A 24,967-nucleotide genomic window follows, 5' to 3' on the forward strand; every position below is an offset into this window, starting at 1 on the left:
ATAGAGGCCAGATAGCGAAAAATATCTGACAGTGAAAGTGAACAAGGAAGAAAAGTGTGACATCAGAAAATATGGAGATCAGTGAAAGACCACCTAGACAGCAAGCATGTCAAAGGAAGTAAGAAGGTAGATGGAAGGAGAGAAGGCAGAGAATTAAAGTGAGCTAATTCCTGCAAGGTGGGGATTGAATGACAATGTTACTATGTAAAAAGATATACAATGATGTTGACAATAAGGGTGGTATTAGGGTACAATTTCATGAGCCTAAGTATGTATCCTGCTTTGAAGTTTTCAGTTGTTCAGTTTTAGATTAGAAGATCTGGTCCACTCTCACAAAAACCTGAGATACCATGACACATCTCTAAGGATGCATATTTTGTGTAGAATACTTAACCCCCATAATACAATTGATTTCTGTCTGAACGTTCCAACTCATTGCATGTTACCTGTAAATTCCATTGGAGGTTCCTAGTCAGATAAAAGAATATTTTTGTAACGCTTTTGAACCATGGAACCTGATTTTATTTTTACGGGCTAGAATATTCTAGGCCCTTTACCTCTTTATTTTTCTTTTCGTTGTACTAGGGGAGATCTACAATGGAATGCTGGTGAAAAGAAGTTAACAGGAGGAGCAAACTGGCAACCAAAAGTAGCACCTGCCACATGGTCTTCTGGTGCATCACCAAGTGCGCCACTGGTATAGTATTTGTATTCACAAAAATCTAAGTCATATCTCTGCATGTAAACATTGTTTCTAGTATTAACCATTGTAAAGGAAATGTCCTTAAAAATAAGACTATTTCAAAATACTGAATCAAAAATTAGGGCAAATGCTTTGTTCTGAAACTGAAGGCTATGGTCCAGATTCTGAAAGGTCAGGCACATGAGAGTGTAGCAATGGTGCAGATTTACAACTTTGGGGAATTGAGTAAGCTTCCCACAGGTACACCAGAAAACCTGGCACTGTCTGTGGTTTGCAGGTGCACATCTGAAAATCTTTTCTGCATTCCATTTTCTAATGTGAAAATGTGTAAATATTTGTATGACCGTCTGCAGTGCGAGTGCAAATGCATTGCCCAACTTTTTTCCCTTCCACTTGAGCTATATTTTCCTCGTGGTCTTGTACAATCCCATCAGTATTGGAAGCATGTTTACTTCCAACGCTGGAAATGGATGTCATGCTGCCCTTTACATGAGATAAAAACAACTTTTCCTGTGTGATACGTGATCAAAAATGGAATTTGAATGCTCACAAAATGATATTTGTGGGTGTGCAGAAAATTACAGGGTATACCTACCCTATTACACCCACTCTTTACAGGAGTAGATCTACTCTAATGGAAACCTCTGAGTAACTAATTTTTTTTTTTTTTTTTTTTACAAGTGCAGGGCTACGTTTTCAGAATTGGAAAAGTGTTGTACTTATAAAAGAAAGATTTTCTTCTGTACAGGGTCTATCTTTGATATATTTCTATAAAGTATCTTAGTACGCCATGTTATATGATATAGGAACACTTTAAAAAAAAGTTTCCTCCATTTTTAGGCATTCGGAAAAAATACCTATTTGACCGGTTTTAGTAGTAATTGCTCTTTAACATTTTAATGCAGCTGTTCATTGCATACATCTAATTGGCCAAAATATTTTCATACATTGTTGCCACTCTTGTCTGGAGGGTAATGCCCATTATGTTTTGTTACTCATTTTAGCAGGGAACGGGGACTCCAGTGAGTAGTGCCACACCTGTAGCAGGCGGCAGCCCTGTTTCTCAACCTGTAGCAGGATTTGGGATGGTAAGTGGAACACTGAGAGAGCATGTATGAGTTTTAAATTGATGTGGGGCATACTAATAATTGCATCTTCATTCAGCCCCCTGCTGGAACAAGTGTACCAATGATGCCACAACAACCAATGATGTTTTCTCAGCCCAGAATGAGACCACCCTTTGGAGCATCGGCAGTTCCCACAGCACCAGTAAGTTAACACCTATACTGTTACTTCTAATGCTGTTTACTTAATTATCTAATAAAGCACTTACCGGATTTAAAGACATACAAAGTGATTGAATCACCAAGAGGTGGAGTCACTCGATCTTGTGACTCGAAAAACTTCTTAGAAGAAAAAACTTGTAACACTCCAAGGCCAACACTAGATGGCGGACTTAAGCAAAGCATGTGAATCTGCAGCACTACATGCCACAAACAGATGTCTACTCTGTAAGTAACATATATATTTATATACACACATACCTTCCTGTGGTTACCAGTAGGGAGTTATAGTTAGGAGCTAATTTCCATAGGTTTTCCCAATAACTTTTGCACCCTTTGACGAATCTTCATTACATTTTCAAAAACTAGTCCACCGCTGACTTCAGCTGCCATCTTGAAAGTTTGAGGGTGATTTATCAACCAGGGGCTGAGAAAGAGGGTGGTTCTCAAAACATATTTACCCCATGCAATTTCTCATAGGAATTTTAGGCACAGCTACAATCCAACCTGCTGGACAAAATTACACCGAATTTGGCAAAAAGCTAGCTCTCGTTACAGAAAGAGCCTTTTTGTAATTTGATGTCAATCTATTACGTAGTTTTGGAGTTATTAAAGGGAAAATAAATGAATATATCTAGGAACATGCATGGATCTTTCTGAGACCCCACAAATCTCTTGTTGAGATCTGATTGGCTGCCAACACTTCAACCAGGAAGTGCTGGCATCCATCTTGGGACTCAGACATACCCGAGCCCCAAAACCTTTTTTGTGAAAAAACTGAAGGGACCGGGTAGTAATACCCTGACCCAATAAGCCAGCGGAGGTGGGAGACCACCTTCCATTTGAAGGTCATCCCTGTCAGAGTTACTCACAGAAATCGCTCAGTGATAACAGCCAAGAGAGGACATGACCAGGTCACTCGGAATGAATCCATCTTCATCAAGTGGTGCCTCAGCCAACCTGACCTCAAGGAAGGACAATACGGGCACCTTCCAAAGGGCTGATCACTGAGGGCATTTTGACCCCCTCACCAGAACTATCTGAGGCCCGTTTAGCCTTCGACTGGAGCCTCCATTGGCAGATCCTCTGTGCATGTTTTTTTTTAAATCCCATGGGGCCTATATAAAACACTCGTTCAGTGAGCTGTTTTTATTTGTTATTACTGTCAAGAGATCCCCAGGAGAGGAGTAACTATATCTACATTTATAAAGGGGATGAACTACAAGTAAAAAAGTATATTTGAACGCAGGCTTAATTATTTGTAAACAATCCTCTTGTATTGGTAGATATTGGTATTGAAAAGTCACAAGTCTTCATAATTTTTGGAGTCAGTGTTATTGTCAGTAACTAGGTTCTATATTTGAGAGACATTTATCGCATTATTTAAAAGTATTTTATTGGACACTTAGCCGATATCATTGTTATAAGAGTAGAGGTATTATATATTACTTTTCGGTCCCATACGAATTCAAGTATTGAATGGTATGAGGCAGTTAGCCAATATAGGGAAGGAATTGCAAATAATAGCGTGTGTACTATTACATTGTCATCTTATAATCTAGTTCTATATAATTTTCTTTAAGGTTGTATATAATGTGTGATACGTATAGTCCTCAAGAGAAATGGTTATAATTTAATTAACTTGATTTCAAATTACTAACCCCTACAATAATTGAACATCTAATGACAATTGATCCATCTGAAAGGATTGAATATTTTTTTTTATATTGCCAGTTTTATTTTAATTGTTATGTATTGTTTGTTTTTCTTTTTGGTTATGTTTGGTAAAACTATTATACATAGAATGTATTAATATGGGGAGGATAGAATTTTTCAATTTAAGGGCAAGCGAAATAGGACTCACTGACCGTAAACAAGACTCAAGTGGAGGTGAAATGCTTTGGTGGTTGCTGATTGTTTGGATAATAAATGCTATAATTGGATTCTTTGGAGTGTGGTGAACAATTCTTTTGGATATACAATTAATTTGAGGTTGGTCTCCTTTGGCATGGGCAGCTGAGTGCGGCGCTGAGACTTTAACTCTGACCTTTTGTTTGATATATATATATATATATATATATGTGTGTAGTTCCAGATACACATGCTATACATTGCTTCCGCCATCTAGTTTTGGGCTCTGAGTGTTACAAGTTGTTTTTCTTTGAAAAAGTATTTTTGGAGTCATGGGATCGAGTGACTCTCGGTCATACTGCGCATGGGCATCGACTCCATACTTAGATTGCTTTCTTTCCGCTGTCTGGTTTGGACGTGTTTCCTCTCGCTCCGAGATTTTGAAACTGAAACTTTAGATAACTTTCTTAACCGTCGGTATTGTTTCAATCCTGTTTTCCACCAATAGTCGAACCGATAGTACACTTGAAAAACAGATTTTGCCCTTCTGTGTGTGAGGGCCCAGTTCAGGCCTGTTCGCGCCTACCACATCAAAGCTTGATGGATCAGACTCCATTTCGATTCTGTCCCCGATGCCAAGCTGAATTTCCATACACAGACCAACACCTCATATGTAATCTGTGTCTCTCTCCCGATCACCAAGAAGAGAATTGTGAAGCCGGGCTGTCATTCTGATCCAATAACCCCTACGTGACTGGAGAGCCAGGAGACTGAAAATGGTGTTGAAGAGTACCGAGTATATTGACACCATGGAGAAAGAACAGACGCAGACTGCAGTTTCCATCCAGAACGCAGACTCCGAACAAGACTTGGAGGAACATACACTCATCACTGCCGATCAGCACGTGAGTACAACTGCTCCTACGCCCACTCCTAAAAGATCATCGTAGGCCTTGGGTTGCACCACTGCCAGAGAGCCATGGTTTGACATGCAAGAAAATACTCAGCGACCAACCTTCGGGTTCGGTGCTGAAAAAGGCCACACCTACTTCGATTCGAGAGTCGAGCAAGTCCACCCAAAGGCCAACCTCCGAACCGAGTCAGAATCCCAACTGTTCGGAGTCATGGCCTTGACGTCCTGCCTCTGAGCCAAAACAACCAGCTGTATGTGCGGGCCCGAATTAATTGCCAACTTCGAAGCCGAAAAAGTCTTCTTATTCAGAGGAACAAGGACTTTTGAGCCACCTAAAACAGAGCTCAAAAACATATGATGAACAGTCCTCAAAATCATTGAAACCATCAGAATACATTTCAGAGGAAACTGCCATTCAACCATTTTTTGAAATTATGGATGAAAGACAATCAAGGATCCATATCCATAACGAGACTGGGAGGATCATTACTGCATCTCCTCCACAGACTGAAAGAAAGTTGGCTTTTCAGGAAAATCTCTCTATTGCTCCTCCACCAGCAAAGATTTTTAAACGAAAGGAGAAGCCTTTACCTTCACATACTTCTCCCCCACACTCACCACAACTTTCTTTTTCACCACCACCCATTAGCCCTCCACCATTCCCTTCACCAACTCTCTCAAAGACTTATTCTCATGGTGATACGGTTGGTCCTTGGGATCTGTATGATCCAAATCCCATACCAGCTATTGACCCAGATTTATATCCTATTAAACCTTCCCACCAGAGGATACAACTGCATAAACGCAGGTCATTTCTAGGGCAGTTGCGTACCACAGGGTACTCATGCACAGTGAGCCTCTAGAAGAGGATTTCCTTTTTAATACCTTGTCCTCCATGCACTCACATTACCAGTGCCTCCTAATGTTACCTGGCATGATGAAGCATGCAGATGAAATATTTAACGAGCCTGTTAAGGCTAGGGTTTTAACACCACGCATAGACGAGAAATAAAAGCCTGCACCTACAGACCCTGCTTACATTACACATCCGGTACCTCCAGGCTCACTGTTTGTCAGTGCTGCCATAAAAAGGGCTAATAGCCAGTCGTCAGGGGATGCCCCTCCCCCTGACAAAGTAGAAAAATTGATGCTGCTGACAAGAGGGTAGCTACACAGGCAGCTAACCAATGGCGCATTGCAAATTCACAAGCCTTGCTAGCAAGGTATGATAGAGCTCACTGGGACAAGATGCAGGAGAAATTACAACACATGTCAAAGGAACATCAAAAAAGGGCTCAACAAATTGTTGAAGAGGGTCAGGCAATTAGTAATAATGCAAATAAGGTCTGCCCTTGATGCTGCAGATACAGCAGCTAGAAGTGTGAATACTGCTGTAACCATACACAAAAATGGATGGTTACGTTCTTCAGGAGTTAAACCAGAAATACAGCAGGTAGTCCTAAATATGCCTTTCAGTAAGAAACACCTGTTTGGTCCTGAGGGTGACTCCACAATAGAAAAACTCAGCAATGGGAGCCTTATATACAACACCTTACAGAGGCTCCTTTCGCAAGCAGCAATTTAGAGGAGGATTAAAACCACAATCTACAGAGGCTTCTACCTCCCAGGCTAAACAAGGTCAACAACAGTGTCAGAGAGGGAGATTTAGAGGCTCCTATAGAGGCCAACACTTTAGAGCCAGAGACAAATTCCAGGCCTCAAAACATGTCACTACCCCATCAAAACAGTGACTTACAAAGCATGCCACAACCCCACACATCTCCTGTGCAATTCCACTCCCAATTGCAAAATATCACCACAGACCAATCGGTATTTTCAATTATGCGCAATTGTTATTGCCTAGAATTGATTTGTACCCTTCAAACATTCCTCCACGTTATCACAGGTTGTCCCTAGAACACGATGTTCTATTACAAGAAGTACAATCGCTACTCCTGAAAGAGGCAATAGAATTAGTCCCAAAATCTCAACAGGGATATACTCACTATACTTCCTCATTCCCAAAAAGGTTGGCACTCTCAGACCCATTCTTGATCTCAGACCACTAAATCTATATATCCTGTCAGAGCACTTTCACATGGTAACTCTGCAGGACGTCATTCCACTACTACAAAAACAAGATTACATGACTGCATTAGACCTCAAACATGCGTAATTCCATATGCCCATCCATCCAGTTTAAAGAAAATACCTAAGGTGTGTGATAGCAGGAAGACATTACCAATTCAAAGTTCTACCATTCGGCATTACAACAGGTTCAAGAGTAGTCACAAAATGTCTAGCGGTAGTAGCATCTTACCTAAGAAGACAACACATAAATGTATTTCCTTAGCTAGTCGATTGGCTAATAATATCAAGCAATATTATACAATGTCAACAACACACTCAATACACAGTAGAAACCCTACATACATTAGGGTTCACTCTCAACTACCAAAAATCCCATCTTTAGCCAGCACAGGTGCAACCTTACCTAGGTGCTATTTTCAATACGGAAAAAGCCTATCCAAATAGAAAAGGATATAAGCTTTCCAAAACCTCATACCACAAATGCAGCCAAATCAACAATGCACTGTAAGATTTATCATGAAACTATTGGGAATGATGGCATCCTACAAAGCAATAGTACTCCATGCAAAACTAAACATTAGAACACTCACAGCAATGGTCTCAAGCACAGGGTCAATTGCAACGTCTAATGTTGTTAGACTGCCAAACGCACAGCTCCCTTCAATGGTGGAATCTCAGCAATTTAATGAAGGGGCGGTCATTTCAAGACCCTGTGCTGCAGACCTTAATAACAACAGATGCATCGTGGAGCTCATCTCAACAGCCTTACCATTCAAGGGGAATGGAATTAAAAACAGCTAAATTATCACCTAAACCATTTAGAATTATTGGCTGTGTTCCTTGCCCTAAATGCGTTTCAACCCCTTCTCAAACACAAGTCTATCTTGATAAAAACAGGCAATATGACGACCATGTATTACCTAAAGAAACAAGGCAGGACACATTCATCTCAACTGTCCCTAGCCCAAACAATATAGAAATGGGCCATTCACAATCACATTCATCTAGTAGCAGAATATATCCCAGGAATACACAATCAGCTAGCGGATCTCCGAAGCAGGACACAGATACACGAATGGAGATTCACTCTCAGGTACTTCATCAGTACTTTCAAATGTTGGGGACACCTGAAATAGACCTATTCGCAACAAGTGAAAATGCAAAATGCCAAAACTTCGCATCCATACACCCAAAACCTCTGTCCGAGGGCAATGCTGTATGGATCAGCTGGTCAGTGATATTTGCTTACGCTTTTCCCCTTCTCCCACTACTTCCTTTTCTGGTCAGCAAACTGCGTCAGTGCTCTCTCTCACCATAATACTCATAGCCCCAAGTGGGCACAACAACATTGGTACACAACACTCCTAGACCAGTAGTACTTCACTACAAACTTCTAAACAGACCGGATTTGCTATCACAAAACAAAGATCAAATCAGACATCCAAATCCCAGTGCTTTCAATTTAGCGATTTGGCTCCTAAAGTCATAGAATTTGTATACTTGCATCTTACATTAGAATGCATGGAAGTTCTCAAACAAGCATGCAAGCCTACAACTAGACAATGCTATGCTAACAAATGGAAACGATTTGTTTATTACTGTCAATCTAAAAATACTGACCCACTTACAGCATCAATACAAGATATTGTATGCTATCTACTTCATTTATATTGGCATATTTGCAGACCACACAACATACCTCTCGCTTTAGAGTTCCAGTTATCAAAGCCTTCATGGAAGGACTAAAATGTATTATTCCTCCTAGAAAACCACCAGTTCCTGCTTGGAATATCAATGTTGTACTCAGAAGACTAATGGGCCCACCTTTTGAACCCATACATTCCTGTGAGATTCAATTTCTAACCTGTAAAGTTGCTTTCCTAGTAGCAATTACTTCATTAAGAAGAGTTAGTGAAATACAAGCATTCACTCTTGAGGAACCTTTTTTCCAAGTACACAAACATAAAGTTGTACTTAGAACTAATCCAACATTTCTGCCAAAGGTTGTATCACCTTTTCACATAAACCAAACAGAGGAATTGCCAGTCTTCGTCCCACAGCGAGATTCAACCGCAGAAAGAGCCCTTCACAATCTTGATCTTAAAAGAGCTCTAATGTATTATGTGGTTAGAACAAAATATTTTAGAAAAACTAAACAGCATTTCATTGCCTTCCAATAGCCACATAAAGGTAATCCTATCTCTAAACAAGGATTAGCTAGATGGATTGTTAAATGTATTCAAACATGTTACATTAAGGCAAAACACCAACTTTTAATCACACCTAAAGTTCATTCCACTAGTAAAAAAAGTGCCTCTATGGTATTTTTAGGAAACATACCAATGGCAGACATATGCAAAGCTGCCACATGGTCTACACCACATACACTTAGAAGCATTACTCTAGATGTATTTTCAAAGCAACAGGCCAGTGTTGGTCAACCTGTCTTAAGAACATTATATCAAACAACTCCTACAGGCTAGCCACCGCATTTTTTGGGGAGAGCAATTGCTTTGTAGTCTATGCATAGCATGTGTATCTGTAGCTACACATGCCATCGAACGTAACATGTCACTTATCCAGTGTACATCTGTTTGTGATATGTAGTGCTGCAGATTCACATGCTTTCCTTTGCTTCCGCCATCTAGTGTTGGGCTTGGAGTGTTACAAGATACACATATTTACAAATAGCATCAATTGATCACAATATCTGTAATAAATCAAGTTAATTAATCTTGCCAAGACTACCTTCCATAATCTATTAACCATTTGGGGAAATTTATAATCCTTTTGCCTTTTTGCTGTTCTGTTGTTCCTACGTTATTCTGGTATTTTGTGTTTTACTAGTTGAGGTTATCTAAAACATTTTTGGGACAGTGGGCTAGTCTGTCCATACTCCACATTTTACCATACCCTAAATCTACCACATTTTGTTTCAATTCACAAATCCTTGATGGTTGGGAATACTTGTTTTTACTCACGGAGGGTTGTTTTTTACTACTACACATTGTCCCACCCTCCGTTTTTGGTTCTGAGTTACCCTTTTTTTTGTTATACCAAGAATTGTGTTTTTGTTGGTCATCGCTTGTAGATTCTTTCATAGGCTTTCTGTCCATACTGATTGACCTCCATTGAGCCAGCTGGAAGAATGCTTAGAACTAGACTTCCTCCCTTTTAGGGCTGTAAATGGTGATACTCCTGTCATGGAATGGAGAGAGATGTGGTATGCTCATAATGTGTCTCTTAGGGTTTTTTGTATTGCTGTTTGTAATGTGAGCACGTTTGATGGCTTTCTTAATCATTTTATTTGTTCCGTCTGCTAACCCATTAGCCTTGGGACAGTATAAGGGTGTTCTTATATGACTGATGGATAGATTCTTCAGATAAGTTTTGATTTCTTCTGATACAAATTGTACCCAATTGTCAGTTTCTATGGTATTGGGGATGCCTTCTTGTAAGAATGAATCAGCCAGGAATTCTATCAATGACTCAATGCTTGTTATTTACAAATTTTGCTTTGATCCAATATGGATGGTAATCAGTCCACACAAAGATACATTTTTGATTTACCCCTGTAATGTTGATAGGATCTATTAGAGCCAATCCCAGTTAGTCCCATGGTTTAGACGGAACAGTCACTGTGGAGAGTGGAGCTTTGTGTTGCTTTAGTTTTATCACTTTTCACACAAGCACAACAATCTTTTGCTTTGTTCTCCACTATACTATCCATGTTGGGAAACCAGTACTCTGCCCTGATCGTGTTTTTCATTAAGTTCCTTTCTAGGTGACCTTCATGGGCAATATTAGCAATGCGTTCTGTAAGGTTTTCTGAGGTATGATTCTCTAACCTTTTAGAATATAAGTTCCTTGAATGGATAATTAGTTCCAATAAGGCTGTAAGTGTTCTGGTAAAGATTTCCATTTCTCGGGCCATCCTTGTATGATTTTCCTTTTGACTGATACTTTAGTGTTACCTTCCCATTCGTTTTCTAGTAAGGCAGGGACAATATAGATAGAATGGTTTCATCTCGCAAGGAACTTTTATTGGTATAATCTGCAATGTGTTGTCTAGAAAGGCAGTCCGCTGCCAGATTCCTTACCGCTGGCATGTGTTCTGTTCTAAAATGATAGCCCTGTGATTATAAAATCCACTTTGGCTCTACGTGGTGTGGTGTTTTCCATGCTTTTGGTAGCCAGTATTGGTATTAAAGGTTTGTGATTCATCCCTAATAGAAACAGCTAACACAATAGGTAGAATTTGAAGTGGTTGGTGCCCCAGAAGCATGCTAACACTTCCTTCTCTACAGCGGAGTAATTTACTTCAGGCCCTTTGAGCTGTCTGGAAGCAAAAGCAACAATGGTCTCTGAACCCTCTACTACCTGGGTTAGAGTAGCTCCAAGTCCCCTATTAATGGCAACTGTAGTTAAGGTGGTTTTATAATTATCATTTTATTTGCCTATGTTAGGAGCATTTACAATAGCTCTTTAATTTTCTTGAATGCCATGGTATGTTCATGCTTCCATTCACACGAGACACCTTTTTTTAGAAACCTGCATAATGGTTTTACAATGTCTGACAATTTCTTACAAATTTAGATATATACTCAGCAAATCCTAAGAACGATTTTAATTCTTCTTTGCTGGAAGGCATGGGGCACATTTCACAGAATCAACCACCACTGAAGCTAACCCAAAGGGCATCCTGCAGTTGCAGTATGCTCGAAAAGGTTTAATGAACGAGGTAAGGTACTGGGTTCTTTGTGGAGTGCAATTTGATGGTAAGCTGCTGAAAGATTTAGCATGCTAAAAAAAACTTTACTTTGTGAATTAAAGTTAACATCTCATTTATTCTGGGCAGGGGATGCCTGCCAACCCATATATTGGAATTTAGGTCACGAAGGTCAGCACAAGCCTTTCCAAACTTTCAATTCTCTCAATTACAACTTGTGCTTCCAACTTCTCAAGAATCTTTTTAAGGGGTTCTTTCATAAGTAATGGATTTGGGTCTATCTGGGATGACATAAATTATAAGTTTGGTTTTGTGCACAAAATCATTAAGCAAGAAGTCCTAGTTTTTCTGCAAAGACCCTTGTGAATTCTTCACATACTTTTTCTCAATACCAGATCTGTCAATAAAAAGTACTTGTTCTTCATTAATGGGGTCGAGTATTATGCCCAATTCCTTTTGATGTTTCCAACCTAAAAAATCAGAACCTTGTTTGGAAATATATATTTTTTCCTACAGTGCTCCTACCCTTCAAGGATGTTCTCATTTTGACCATTCCTTCCAACGGAATAGAATCCTTATTGTAGCCCCCTGGATGGATGTCAGGTTCTATTACATAATTTGTGCCAGCAAACTTGCCCTTGAAGTTTTTTCTTTTCATTGATCATGTAGGGATAGCATGAGTCTGCATGCACTTTAAAATCTACTCCATCTAGTGAAGTGTCACATGTTTGGTAAGCAACACTTTCATTCTTTTCGATTATATTTACTTGAAAAACAATTCTATTCTTAGATTTGCGTCAGTCATTATCTAAAGGCTTCACTACATCAACACCTTTACTCCCTGAATCTTTACATACTTTAGCAAAATGCTCTCTTTTATTCAATTTTTTGCTTAACACTGATTTTGCAGGGCATTTGGGATTATTCGCTCCGTGGTTAGTGTTGCCACATCATCTAATACCTTAACTTTTTGATTTTACAACTTCTTTTGTTGAACTTCTGTTCTTAAATGTTCTTTATGTTATGAATGTCATCTGTTTCTACTACACTATTAACATCCCCTGTTTCATTAGGTAAAACTCCATAAGTTTGAGCTTTCATTTCCTTTATACACTCTGCTGTTCAGTTCCCTTGGTGATATCTATTGCTTCTTGTAAGTTAGGATTTAAGGCAAGTAGTTTCTCTTGTGCTTTGGGGTTGTTTGTACATCTTACTAATTGGTCACGTATGAGGGAATCAGTAAGTTGACCAAATTCCCATGTGGCTGACAAACTTTGGAGTACTTCAGTGTAATAAGCAGTTTTCTCTTTCTTGCCTTGGACTCTACACAACAACTTATGCCTTACCAGGACCACATTTAGCTTTTTATAAAATAGTTCTCTAAACTAGTCAATGTGGATTGGTAAACATTCAGTCCTTCTCCCTCTACTCCATCTTCTATTGGGACACCCTTCGGGAGATTTTCATAAATGTTCCTAGCCTGTAAACCAATATTTTGTAATAATGAATGCTGCTTTCTTGTGGGAATACATTTTTCTCCTCCTATTGCTATCAAATAGGACGTTAAGATTCTTATCCATCTCTCCCGTGGTATATCTGGTTTACCTACTACATAATGAAAGGGTGGAGGTTGAATTATACTAGCTTCAACCATGGAAGGTATGGAGTGTGCCCAATTTCAGTAACAATGCATTCTATTAATACGGAAGGCTAATATTAGTGATGAGAAAGATTTAGATTATACATCAGCTAATATAAACTGTGTCTATATAATATTTTTATATTGTAAGCTTAAGAAACAGTGTGTACATCCTATTATGAATGCTATACTGTATGCTCTGAAAGTCCTCTTTTAATGAATACAAAAGAGGTCACGTGCGGTATTTTTATAATGAGTGAAGAACAGGAAGTGTGACACTCAAAACAATGTCTAGTGGCATAGTTTCTTCAAAGGATCGTCTGGATGGTTATAATTTTCCAGCACACACCTTGAAATAGTGTAGGAGACGACCACCTCGACATGCATCAAAGTGGCCGGAACAAACATAGGTCAAAACCACCAATGCCTAGATCGTTAATGTGGGGAATTGAGGTGAGCAACTTGCTGCAGAGGAGGCACAACTGGCAACCAATGCGGCGATCTCCCAGAGGTCATACCTAATTTAGATAATACACAGTGTGGACTTGTGTGTTATCCCTTTATAAAACATTATTTAGTACAAATGCTATAACTTTATTTCAGGTAAAACATTCCTGAAAAACATCAAAGATTGAATGACTATAAAGTTAACTGAACAATTATCAGCTTCAAATTTAGAAAATATGAATTGATAAATCACACACATATTTCATTTAAAACACAGTTCTTTGATTATGTAAAGCCAAGCAAATGCATTAGGTAGTGTAGAATACTCTTCTGTTTCCTATCTTCCCAATAATATGAAAGAAACTCCGAAATAAACCCCCTAAAATAGTTGAAGTGAGGGGAAATGAATCTCGAAGAGACGTGTCTTTTCTTCTTCGTTTATTGTTGTAGAAGAGGCAAAGAAGATTCATTACACAACGGGGCCACAGAGAGAGGCAACTGCCTAACAAGGAACACAGAACACTGTGACATCATGTCGATGATGCCACGCTGTTCTATGTCCCCACGAGCACATAATACAAAGCAGTCACCACATCCATCTTCCCCTTTTTTATATTTACTCAAATGAAATAAATTATGAAATCACACAAAAATAAATTACATAAAAGAAAATAAATTATGAAATAACAAAATCTTTTTTTTTTTTTTTTTTTTTTGGCGTTTGACATGTTGTAGTGCTTTTCCTACATTTGTGTTCTCCATTGATGCCTGGCATAATTTCACCATCAGTGAAAGCGACATCAGAATAATTTCGTGCAACAGGATCCAAAGCTATGCGAGAATTGTTCCACCAGCTTCCATCAGCCAACCTGACCGCATTCTTCCGCACTTCACGTATTTGCTGAGCATCCTTAAACTTAATCATTTCTTAACTAGCACAGGATTTTTCACCCTCACCCAATCGCCAACCTTTAATTTACTTCCCTTGTTGCCTTCACCAGTTCCCCTTTTTAGACCACTGAATTACACTCAGCAACCCGCCAAAGTTCCTTAAGATCACAACCTGCATGGAACAACTTTACCATCCAAAAAGGGCACAACTCCGTAGATGCCACCCTCCCTCTCATAAGTTCAAATTGAGTTTTCCCCGTGGCAAAGTGAGGTGTGGTGCAATAAGACCAAACCACCAAGTGGACAGGTGATTTCTATATGAAGCTTGAATACAGTCTACCAGCACTCGATTAAATTGTTCGACCATGCCGTTACTTTGTGGATGGTAAAGAGGTGTTCTGATATGTTTCACACCACATTTATTCAGAAACTGAAGCATCTCTGCCGAGACAAACTGAACACCATTGTCCGTTAGAATTTGTTCAGGAAAACCCTCACGACTAAATATCTTTTTCAGACATTCTATTACTAGGCGAGTAGTTGGACATCTGACAGGCTCAACTTCCACCCACCTGGATAGATGATCGATTATAACAACAAAGTATCTCATATCTGGAGGCAAAATGTGATAAGGACCCAAAAAATCAAGACCGAGTTTTTGCCAGGCCCTTGCAGGAGAAGGAACGAAAGTCTCAGAAGATCCTTCGTGATCAACACCTTGTCACTGGTACAACATCTTGGGCAACTCTTTACATAGTCTTCAATTTCAGTATCCATTTTGGGCCACCAAAATTCGGATCTTAACTTTCTTTTGGTGATTGTAGACCCCAAATGACCCCTATGGGACGCCGCAATCAACCTTCTCCTTACGCATTCTGGTGGAACCAACCTTTTGCCTCTGACCAATTTATCCCCTTTAATGGACAGCTCATCGGATACTTTCCAAAATGATTGTAACTCAGGACAACCTGATTTGACCAAACGCATCACTTCACAAAGAGTCTTGTCATCCTGTACTGCCTTCACCCACTCTCTTTCATCTAAAGATACAGTGCTTTCAGACACACAGGCAACGAAACATTCTTTGATTTCAGTTTCCCATTCTTGTTCATCATTATCATTAACGGGAAGCCTAGATAAACAATCTGCCCTCCTGTTTTTCCCACCAGGTATGTACTCTACTGTAAAAGTGAATTCTAACAGCTTGGCAGATAACCTTGCAATCCTCGCTGTTGAACGTTTCACCTTTTTACCAGAAAGAATTTCTACCAGGAGTCTGTGATCGGTCTTCAAATTGTTTACCCCATAAAAACTGTTTACATTTTTCAATACTCCAGACACAGGCTAATAATTCTTTTTCGATCACTGAGTACTTACGTTCCACTTGCCTTAAAGTCCTAGATGCGAAACCCACAGTGCTTTCTTTCCCATCATTAGAAATTTGAGATATGACAGCACCAGGCCCATACTCACAAGCATCCACTGTAATTATAGTGTTCTTATTTTCTGAAAACGGTTGTAGGGCAGTAACACTAACAATTTCTTGTTTGATTTGCTCAAACATGTCATTACATTCATTGAACCAAGAGAATACATGTTTCTTTAATACGGTTCTATAACATTCAGTGTTTTTGGCAAAGTTCTTCAGAAATTTAGCATAAAATTTGCATAGCCCCAGAAATGACAGTAGCTGGTCCTTGGTTTTTGGGGGAGGTGCTTCTAGTATGCTTTTAACTAGACTTGGTTTATGCTTGATGCCATACCTTTAGAAAACATGGCCAAGATATTCAATTTCATCAACCTTGAAGACACACTTATCTTTTCTCAAGGTAACATCTCTGTTTTCCAATGTGTGAAACACTTTCTCTAAAACTTTATCATGTTCAGACTCATTATTAGCAAACACAAGAATATCGTCTTGAAAGACTGCTACATTAGGATTGTCTGCAAACATATCAGACATTAGTTGCTGAAAAGCTGCAGCCGCTGAGGCTAAGCCAAAAGGTAGTTTACAAAACTAATAAGTACCATCAGGCGTAATGAATGCTGTAAAATGTCTAGAATCTACATCTAAATCTACTTGGTGGTAAGCTGACTTTAGGCCTAATTTGGTGAACCATTGAGAGGAGCCAATTTTCGCAATCAGATCAATTCTCGGGAGAGGAAAGCTATCCACCCAAATTGCCTCATTCAAACTTCTCAAGTCACCTGATTTTTTCTTAGCCAGGATTATGGGGGATAACCACAAAGTCGCCTCAACCTTTTCTATAACACCCTGTTCACACATTTCCTTTAGCAACTTGGACAACTCAGATCTCACACTTAAAGGTAAATTCCTCAGCTTATGCTTGACTGGAACAGCATTATGTTTGAGTTTTATCGTGTGAGAATAGTTAGTAATCTTGCCAAGTCGTTCCTGAAATAATTTGGTGAATTTACGTTGCCATACCTCTACTGAATTGGAGACAAAGTTGATTGGACTTAAGCTCTCATCATCTAGAACTACAGGTTTGTCTCGGCCTGGCTTGACTGCTAGGTTGAATTCAGCCTGATGAAGCAACCCAAGAACATTGATCCCTTTTTTTGCTACATAGATCTTACCACACAGTGTTCTGTCGAAAATGGTTATCGAGGCCCAGAAGTAACCTATCAAATCGATTTTGCTACCCTCAAATGCAACAGTGGAAACATCTGGAGGGTAAAGAGTTTTAGAAATCCAGTTTTCCATGTACTTTTCCTGAGCCACTATGGTTATACGAGCCCCTGTGTCTACCAATAACCTAATGTTTTTCCCATCAATTATTACATCAACGTCAGAATCATCAACAACTCTCTTAACATTGGCAGAGTCTTTAACCACCAACACATATTCATTCATTTGTTCTTCCACCACATTCTCTGTATCACCACTAATTACACAACAAATATTGTTCTTTTTTGCACTTCTGCACACTCTTGCAAAGTGTCCCAATTTGTTGCAGTTTCTGCATTGTTGTTGTACAGCAGGGCAATTCTTGAATGAAGATACGTGCGTAGAAGAACCACATCTGTAGCATGTGAGCTTCTGATTGATTCTACTTCTTAAAAATGAATTGTCCTGTTTTCTTTCTAAATGCTTATTGTTGCTATCACTTTGCGTACTAACAACTGCACCAGAGATGGTTGCACTAGCCATGGAAGCCTCTAATAGCTTGGCATCCTCCATGGAACATTCAATGCTTTTAGCAATGTCAATAGCCTTATCCCACAAAGGATCTTTGCAAGTCAGCAACTTTTCCTGAATTATTTTTGAAGAACACCTGGCAACCAGCTGATCACGGATGAGTTGCGATGTAAAGTTCTCTAATTCACATTTGGCTGCAAGAACTTTCAATGCAGTAATAAAGGTGTCAATGCTTTCACTGGGACCTTGTGACCTTGTGAAGAATTTATAACGATGGACAACAATGTTCTTACTTTTAATTAAATACTTGTCCAATTGAGAAACAGCCATTTGAAACTCATCTAACTCCTCATCTTCTGCGAGTTCATAAACTGGAAGATGATCGAATATGTTCTGTCCCTCGATTCCCAAATAATAATACAATAAACTTTTTTTTCTTTCTGGTCTGAACTTATGACCATCAATGGCACCCAGATATGCTTTAGCCAAAGTTTCCATTCAAGAGGTGGAGCTCCTGGATCTTGCAGAAAAGGCCCACGAGCACATAATACAAAGCAGTCACCACAATAGTGCATACAGTTTCCTAGGTTAATTAAGTGACTTCTTTGAACAGTGTGTTTCCATTGTCAGTTTGCTTACAAATGCTGCTTCCGTCCTTATTGGTAATGTTCTATTCTAGCAAGAGCAATCAACACTGTGTACAGCAGCTACATAGAGAAAAACTGTATATCTTCCTCAATGTAGACCCCAGAACACCCACAGCTGTAAGGGTTGCCATGTTTCACAGATAGGACATGCACCGATATAGTACTGAATTAAATTCTCAAATGTAGTGCAATGGACAGGCAACATTTGTCTATAGTGTACATACCCAGAACAAATTCAAACAAAGATAAGCCAGACACAAGGCCGATATGTGAAAGATATTTAGGTCAACAATTCATCATTGTTTTTTCTTCCAAACATTTTTGTTCACCACTTCGATTGTTGCCTTAGTCATTCAGCTGGTGTCTGCTAAAATAGCGTATTGCCTATTTCTAGTAATGTTTTTCATATATGAGCTAACACTCCCATCTCAGTCCTAAGTGATGAAGAGCAGTTGCTCTGGGAAAAGCCTTAACACTACTTACAAAACTGTTTGACATAGTATGAAGGAAGTGGGATTTCTGTGGCCCCCACCAGGCCGCCTCTTCTTTAGCATGGTATGCTACTAGGGCTAGCTGACAATGGTCCCTTGCCGATCAGTAGTACTTGTGCTGTATTTGACAAAATAAATCAGTATGTATCTTTAAGGTGTGCAAATGTTCAGTGGCCTAAAATTATTTCAAAAGTTTGGTAAGACTACCTTTACAGCCCCTGGTTCCGTGCACATCTGCAGTTTCATTTTTAGCTGTAAAATGTGGCATGTCCACCATCAACAACTGTACCCACATGTGAGAGAAACAAGGGATTCTTATGTAATATTGCATCCAACAATGGACACAGCAAACCATGTATTAAACTGACAGTTTGGCTGCAGAAATGTAAGGCACTAAAATAGCTTTTTTGTTTTCTAATGTTTTATTGTGATACTTATAAAGCAGCTTTACACACTCCATCAGAGTATCTTGAGATGTTTAGTGGAATATGGAATGTGAAGTGAGGAAGATTCCACTGGTGTTTGTGGATCAGCGTAGAATGTTGGGGGGACAGTTGGAGAGGAGACACCGATGGAGAAAGAAGTGTTGCTGTGGATAGAGCCTTTATTGACGATTAAACCTATTTTCTACTTTCCACTGTGCTGCCTTGGTGAATTTCTTGGATATTAGCTCACATCTCCCTTGTGGTCATCACTCTACCTATGTTTTGCATCAAAATGTTCACTTTTTCTTATGTGAGCTTACTTCATACCTCCAACAGTATGAGGTTCTTTATTATCTCCCTGTGTGTTGGTCTTACTCCTAAAGGCTAGCAGTAATGGCTTGCATCTTCTGGGATTATTGTTTACGCCATGCAAACATTTGGTAGCTGTCTTCTTCCATAAGGGTTTTACCAATATGTTTCTCACCCAACACAAGAAAGTCAGCAAAAATTGTGATTAACTGAAGATGTGAAAAAGATAGATCTATTCTGCATCTGTTAACAGAGCTTAGTCATTTTTTTCAGTCACAGCTTTAGTGGCTATCCTGGCAGAAAGAGAATTCGGATCTTTCACCAAGCTGGTGGCCAGCTTCACATAATAAAGCGGCTAACAGGTAGCAATTCCCTAACATTTTTCTCTTGCTTAGGAACAATTTTAAAGTGTGAGACTTAGAGGCTAGGTTGTTACCTTAGCATGTAATAAGCATCATAGTTCTGCAACCAAGTAATGTTGCTTTACTGGGTGCAGTATCCTTTTTCACGGCATTTCTTTCAGGATGCAGAGAGTTGAAAAACAGTAATGGAAGTGTTGATTCTAAACCTCCTCCAGGACCTTCTTGAGAGAGAAGACATGCACAGAAGGCAGGAGCTTTGTATGCAGGCAAAGTAGCCAAGAAAAAAGCTTTAATGCTGGAGAAGTTTAGAGGCAGTTTCAGTGCTTGTGTGATGAGCACACATATACCATATTATTGAACAGTATTAGGCCCTGTTTTAAGCATAACTTATATTCAAGCTTCCCTTTGACCTTCCAGGGTTAAACGTTGTTCGATACACTATTAAGCAGTATGTGTGTTCCATTTGTTGTAGTTATCAATTATAACTAATTACAGATTAAGGACATCCCCAGAATAGGACTGTTGCTATATTGTGGATTACCACAGCAACCTAGGTCCTGTTTTTCCCTAGTTACAATGGATTGGGATGCAGACATGATTAATTGCCAGTGGCTCAGATTAATTCAGGCATTCTATCTGTCACCTCAATATTTTTGTATTTGCTATCCTAGGTGCACCAAGTATGCCCTGACGTGGATCTCTGGCTCACTGTTCCACAGGAATCAAGCTATATCTGGCTAAAGAGCCACAAGTAGGGCGATACTGGTCCTAGGTTGTTGCTCGTGTTGCGGTTCAGGGAGGACCTGGCTTGGCAGTTCGGGCTTGACTGTTCCCATGAGGAGCAGGGTCAAAACTGATTTGCATGTGGCTGGGTCCAAACGGAGGTGGCATGGTGGGCAAAAAAGTGATGGATTCGGATGTGGCCAAGCAATTGCCAGTGCCTGAGATTAATTCAAGCATTCCATCCATCACCTTTTTTTTTTTTGCTTCTTCAGGGTTTGGCACAGCAAGCTGTAGTTACCACAAACTGTGTACAAATACTCCATTAAATGTTGATAGAAATAGAAACTACACTTCCATGGCATTACTCTTTTTATAACCTTTAATGAACCTGGGTTGTAAGGTTCTCGTACCAGCTCCCTGCTTCCTCTGCTTTGTTGTGCTCCCCCTCTTAAGAGTGCTGCTCTGTTTGACCTGTGACCTTGTTCTCCGTGGTACTTGGTCTGCTGCTGCCTGTCGTTGTCTGCCTACTGGACAATTTTCTGTTCATTTTTTGGTGCATCTGCTTTTTGGCACCATCGGCTGCTGTTTTTTCCTGCCCTGCTTCCTTGTACTTGTTTTTTTTCCTGCCCCTCGTTAACCTCACCCAGGGCCCCTCCCAGGACCTACTAAATGGAGACTGCAGCGTAGCTGCGCATCTTGTTCGCCAAAGATGCACCAAAGACAAGCCTGTATGCCTGGACTGTACCCAGTGCCAGGAATCCTTTAACCCCGATCTGCTGCAGACTTTAGAGCCCTGGATCCCGGGTCCATCAGCCACAATAACTGCTGTCACTCATTCCCTCGCAACGCCAGAGGACTGTTGGCCTTCCTGCTTTGCCGCTTCACCTGCCCCACGGAAAAAAAAGATTAATGCCAGAGACACAACTGCATCCACCATGCCGAACAATACCACCACAGCACAACTCCAGTGCATTATTTTCAGAGCACAATCGCTTGGCAAACATGCCACTTAGATTTGGGACACAATCTCTTCCCTCACCCTGGACATCATCTTCCTTACATAGTCCTGGCTGAACCCCCACCTCCTTGCCAGTCATCGTCTTGCCACACCCAAATGCTACAAGATAACACACTTTGACTGAATCAACAAACACTGAGCTGGAATTGCCATCAGCCACAAGGACAGAAGATACTGCACAACCGGCTCAGACGACTCGATCCTGATAATGGAGCATCTCAATTTCCAACTTCCGATAGATGGAAAAACACCATCAGAGGCACCCTTGCATAAAGACCAATGGGCCCACGCTGCAGCCTCTGCATCACCATTCCGGACTTCATCAGTCTGATCACTGTAAACTCCAAACACTACATCTTCCTAGGTGATCTCAACTTCCACCTCGATGGCCCCAGCAACACCAACATAGCTGACCTCCTGGAAAGCATGAAACATCTTCCTCAAACAACTTGTCACCAAACCCACCCACACCCCAGGACACACTCCCGACCCCATCTTTATGTCCAGCAACAGAGTCAAATACAACCATGTCTCGCAGCTCACCAGGACTGACTACAATAGTGTCAATTTCACCATCACAGGTCCTACCAGTGCTGACACCACACCCGCCCAGCTCCACGCATAAAAAGTAGAAAAAGATATCAGAAGACCAATGGAACAACACTCAAAATCTGAACCAGATCGGGCCACAAGAAACTTCTCCCAATGGATTGCAGAATGTGCTGACAGTCGTCTCTGTCAAGCCAGCTAAACCCAAAGTACCTGCCAGAAGAGCCAGCTGGTTCACTGCTAACTAAAATCCACCAAAGGCAACTGCAGGCAACTAGGAAGAAAGTGGCACACCACCAAAAAGACACAAGATCACACCACCTTTACAACCGCACTCAACCAGCACCACTAGCTTCTGAAAGAAACTAAGAAGAGCTCCCTGGCAGACCGCATAGATGCCAGCAAGAACCACAGCAAGGAGCTGGCCACCATTGTGAAGTAATTCTCCAACTCCGCAGCCATTGTTAACAACCTCACCCCCTCCCAATAACTGTGTGACACCCTACCGGACTTCTTCTGCGACAAGATCTCAACTATCTGAGAACTTCAAACCCCAACCCCCACCACTGACCGCATTCGCCTACTCAATCCCTTGAACACAAACCCCGAACACCTCAAGCTATAATCTCTGTCATGAACTCAACACACTCAGGAGCACTCACTGACCCATGTTCCCACCACATCTCCAACCTCTGGAGCAAGACGATTGGCAAACAGCTCAAGAATGTCCTGAACATCTCCATCACCATGGCCTCCTTTCCTGAACCCAGGAACTACTGGTCAATGTCACTGCTCCTCTTCCCTGCGAAAGTTCTCGAAAAGGCAATCAATCAGCAACTCACCTAACACCTGGAACACCACAACCCTCTGTAACCATCTCAATGTAGATTCTGAGCAAAACACATTGAAACCACAGACACCATCAGGGCCCTTCAGGACTGCAGCGAAACAGCAGCCCTCATCCTCCTGGGCATGTCAGCTGCTTCCGACACTGTCTCCCATCACACCTTGTTCAACAGATTTCATCAAATTGGAATCCAAGGAGATGTTGTAGGAAAGTACTATCTTGCCTGGCATGTTACCCCCATTTTTACATGAATTTAAGTTTATTTTTCTAGGTCTCACTGGGATCCTGCTAGCCAGGACCCCAGTGCTCATAGTCTGTGGCCTGAATGTGTGTACCTGTGTAGTGACTAACTGTATCACTGAGGCTCTGCTAACCAGAACCTCAGTGCTTATGCTCTCTCTGCCATTAAAATTGTCACTATAGAATGGTGACCATTTTCACCAATTCCAATTGGAACACCCTTATAATTCTCTACTATATGGTGCCTAGGTACCCAGGGTATTGGGGTTCCAGGAGATCCCTATGGGCTGCAGCATTTCTTTTGCCACTCATAGGGAGCTCAGACAAATCTTACACAGGAATACCACTGCAGCCTGAGTGAAATAACACACATGTTATTTCACAGCCATTTTCACTGCACTTAACTAACTTAGAAGTCACCTATATGTCTAGCCTTCACTTGCTGAAGGTTAGGTGCAAAGTTACTAATTGTGAGGGCACCCTTGCACTAGCAAAGGTGCCCCCACATAGTTCAGGGCCATTTCCCTGGACTCTGTGTGCGGAGACGCCATTACACCTAAGCACTACATATAGGTCAATACCTATATGTAGCTTCACATTGGTAACTCCGAATATTGCCATGTAACATGTCTAAGATCATTGAATTGTCCCCCCATGCCAAATCTGGTATTGGGGTGCCAATCCCATGCATCCCCGGGGCTCCACTATGGACCCCGGATACTGCAAACTAGCTCTCTGGGGTGTTCACTGCAGCTACCGCTGCTGCCAACCCACAGACAGGGTTCTGCCCTCCTGGGGTCTGGGCAGCTCAGTCCCAGGAAAGCAGAACAAAGAATTTGCTCTGAGAGAGGGTGTTACACCCTCTCCCTTTGGAAATAGGTGTTAAGGGCTGATGAGGAGTAGCCTTCCACAGCCTCTGGAAATGCTTTGAAGGGCACAGATGGTGCCCTCCTTGCATAAGCCAGTCTACACCCACTCAGGGAACCCCCAGTCCCTGCTCTGGCGCGAAACTGGACAAAGGTAAGGGGAGTGACCACTCCCCTGTCCATCACCACCCCATGGGTGGTGCCCAGAGCTACTCCATGTGTCCCAGACCGCTGCCATCTTGGATCCAGAGGTGTGAGGGCACTCTGGAGGCCTCTGAGTGGCCAGTGCCAGCAGGTGACGTCGGAGACCCCTCCTGATAGGTGCTTCCTGACTAGGTGGCCAATCCTTCTCTGAGGGCTATTTTGCGTCTCTCCAGTGGGCTTTTCCTCAGATAATGACTTGCAAGAATTCCCCAGAGTTCCTCTGCACCTCTCTCTTCGACTTCTGCCAAGGATCGACCGCTGACTACTCCAGGACGCCTGCAAAACTGCAGCAAAGTAGCAAGAACACTATGGTGGTGCATGCTTTGGGGGCTGCCTGCCTTCATCCTGCACTGGAAGGCACGAAGAAATCTTCTGTTGGTTGACGGAATCTTCCCTCTGCTCCAGCAAGCACCAAGCTTCAGCGTCACCAGTACTCTTGGACCCCTCTCATCCTGACGAGCGTGGCCCCTGGAACACCTGTAGTGGAGCCAAATTATCCAGACTGTCCAGTGGTCCAACTGTCCAAATCTGGAGGAGGTAAGACCTTGCCTTCCGTCTCTAGATAGTAATCCTGTG

The 24,967-nt window shown here is 41.1% G+C and overlaps 1 long non-coding RNA gene across 1 annotated transcript in view; it reads left to right on the top strand.

Moving 5' to 3' along the window:
* The first annotated feature begins 585 nt into the window (after positions 1-585).
* The window catches only part of LOC138296465 (uncharacterized), an 81,347-nt gene continuing 56,965 nt past the window's right edge, over positions 586-24,967 (top strand). The window contains exons 1-3 of the long non-coding RNA XR_011203838.1: positions 586-697; positions 1,708-1,791; positions 1,868-1,972. This is a non-coding gene — a long non-coding RNA (uncharacterized lncRNA). The remainder of the gene's footprint in view (positions 698-1,707; positions 1,792-1,867; positions 1,973-24,967) is intronic.

This window comes from Pleurodeles waltl, chromosome 5, assembly GCF_031143425.1.
Source record: "Pleurodeles waltl isolate 20211129_DDA chromosome 5, aPleWal1.hap1.20221129, whole genome shotgun sequence".
Taxonomy (NCBI): domain Eukaryota; kingdom Metazoa; phylum Chordata; class Amphibia; order Caudata; family Salamandridae; genus Pleurodeles; species Pleurodeles waltl.